Source organism: Babylonia areolata, chromosome 17 (assembly GCF_041734735.1).
Source record: "Babylonia areolata isolate BAREFJ2019XMU chromosome 17, ASM4173473v1, whole genome shotgun sequence".
NCBI classification, from domain to species: domain Eukaryota; kingdom Metazoa; phylum Mollusca; class Gastropoda; order Neogastropoda; family Buccinidae; genus Babylonia; species Babylonia areolata.
Genome location: NC_134892.1, coordinates 23,249,486 through 23,251,985, shown reverse-complemented (window position 1 = coordinate 23,251,985; position 2,500 = coordinate 23,249,486). Strand labels below are relative to the sequence as shown.

Below are 2,500 nucleotides of genomic sequence, written 5' to 3'. Positions count from 1 at the left end.
ACACACTGGCAATCAAACTCACAGATACAGACAGACACACAAACAAACAAATAAACACACAGAGACACAGACACAGACACACACACACACACACACACACACACTAACCCCCCCCCCCACCCCCACCCCCTTCCGGCCCCTCCCACACACACACACACACACACACACACACAACCCCCACCCACTCCACACACACACAGGGACATACGTTGCTCACACCTCCGCACGCAAATGCACACGTGCACACGCAAACCACACCAAAACAATGATATTTTTTTAAAACAATCTTTTTCGTTTTTTGTTGTTTTTTTTAAGTCGAAAACTCATACTCTTCTTCGTTCACCCAACACTAGAGCTTCCAATTGAGGACGCCCTCAATGGTGGCAAGAGTTAAGCCCCTTCCATTGACTTATCGCCCTTTAAGTGCAGCCAGGACTGAGAGGTATGCCATGCAGATTTTGAGAGTTGAGAGGGGTGGTTGGGGGGGGGGGGGGGTGTGGGGGGTGGGGGTGGGGGTGTTGGGGAGGGGTACAGACAGGTGAGAATGGGGATAGGGGTAGGAAAGAGAGCGGGGAAGGGGGTGGGGAGGGGGTAAGAGGGGGAGGGGGCGAGGGGCAGAGTGGGAGAAGGAGAGAGACAGAGACAAAAAAAAAAAAAAAGAAAGAAAGAAATTGACAGGCAGAGAGACAGGTAGATGGATAGGTAGGTAGATAGACACGACAAGACAAGACGAGACAAAATCTTTATTATCGAGGGTAATAGATAAGCAAGTAGCATGCTTTTTTTTTTCTTTTCTTTTTTTTTAACATCCAACCATCGCCCTAAAGAGGGAATAAAGCTAAAAAAAAAAAAAAAAAAGCGAAAATGAGCAAAAAGATGAAAAAAATCAAAACACAATCAAAATTCATCAGTATTTTCCCCATTATTCCACCATTCACAGCCATTCCACCCAAAGCAAAAAAAAAAAAAAAAAGAAAAAAGAAAAGAAAAAAAAAAGAAAAGATAAGTAGGTAGATAGATAGATAGATAGATAGATAGATAGATAGATAGATAGATAGATAGAGAGAGAGAGAGAGAGAGAGAGAGAGAGAGAGAGAGAGAGAAATCAATAAACATTTGATCAAACTTAACGAAAAAAGCCCTTTAACCCTTTCCGCCCCAAGACTCTTAAACCCTTTCCTTGCCCTGCACTTAACTTGAAGAAGCTTGTCAAACTTGGGTCGCCATCACGAAATTGATCGTTTGTGACAGAGAGAGAGAGACAGAGACAGAGACAGACAGACAGACAGACAGACAAAGACAGAGAAGAAAGAGAAATAGGGGGAGAAATAGAGAGGGAGAGAGAGGGGGGAGAGGGAAGACAGAGAGACAGAGAGGCAGAGAGAGAAAGAGAGAGGGAGAGAGAGGGGAAGAGAGAGAGAGAGAAACACACACAGAGAGAAAGAGAGAGGGAGAGAGGGGGGAGAGAGAGAGAGACAGAGAGAGACAGGGAGAAAGAGAAAAAGAGAGAGGGAGAGAGAGAGAGGGGGGGGGGAGAAAAACAGACAGAGAAAGAGAGAGGGAGAGAGGGGAGAGAGACACACACACACACACACAGAGACAGAGAGAGACAAACAGAGACAGAGAGAGACAGGGAGAAAGAGAAAAAGAGAGAGGGAGAGAGAGGGGGGAGAAAGACAGACAGAGAGGGGGGAGAAAGAGAGAGAGAGAGAGACATAGACAGACAGAGAGACAGAGACAGGGAGAGAGAGAGAGAGGGGGGAGAAAGAAAGAGAGAGAGAGAGAGAGAGAGAGAGAGAGAGAGAGAGAAGAGCTCGTGTCAAGGGAGATAATGACGTGCCTCTGTCGATTTGGAGGGATCCCAAAAGGGTATCCTTCGGGTCGTGTTGCTACCCGCAAAATGCCGGGTAGGAGAAGTCGGGTGTGTGATTAGGCATAGATATATATCACAGGAAGGCGTCGAGAAATTGTATGGTGTAATAAGTAGCTGGTGTGTGGTGGTATGTGGTGACTGTGTGTGTGTGTGTGTGTGTGTGCGTGTGTGTGTGTGTGTGTGTGTGTGTGTGTGTGTGTGTGTGCGTGCGTGCGTGCGTGTGTGCGTGTGTGTGTGTGTGTGTGTGTGTGTGTGTGTGGATGACTTTCGGTATCAGTTCCAATTTCTAGGATGTGCCAAAAGCGTACGGACTAATCCGGAATACTCTACACTACATATGCTGTAAAAAAAGAAAAAAAGAAAAAAAAGTCTTATCTTCGCATTAACTCAACGCACTGGTCAACCTAGAGAACCTAGGCTAGGTTCGTGTCAAAATATTAACATAAAATGCAAAAAAAAGTTATTAATAATGATGAAATGAAAAAAAAATGAAATAAAAGATAGGCCGTGATATATCTACCTTGAGAAAAAGCAAAAAAAAGATGAAAGGAAGGTATTAAGGAAAGAAGGAAAAAAAAGAAGAAGAAAGAATGAAAGAAAGAAAGAAAGAATGAAAGAAAGAAAGAA

General features: G+C 44.5%; 1 protein-coding gene across 1 annotated transcript in view; it reads right to left on the bottom strand.

The window, feature by feature from the left end:
* LOC143291521 (uncharacterized) overlaps positions 1-2,500 on the bottom strand; it is a 20,841-nt gene that overhangs the window by 16,222 nt on the left and 2,119 nt on the right. The gene's annotated exons all lie outside the window — the stretch shown is intronic.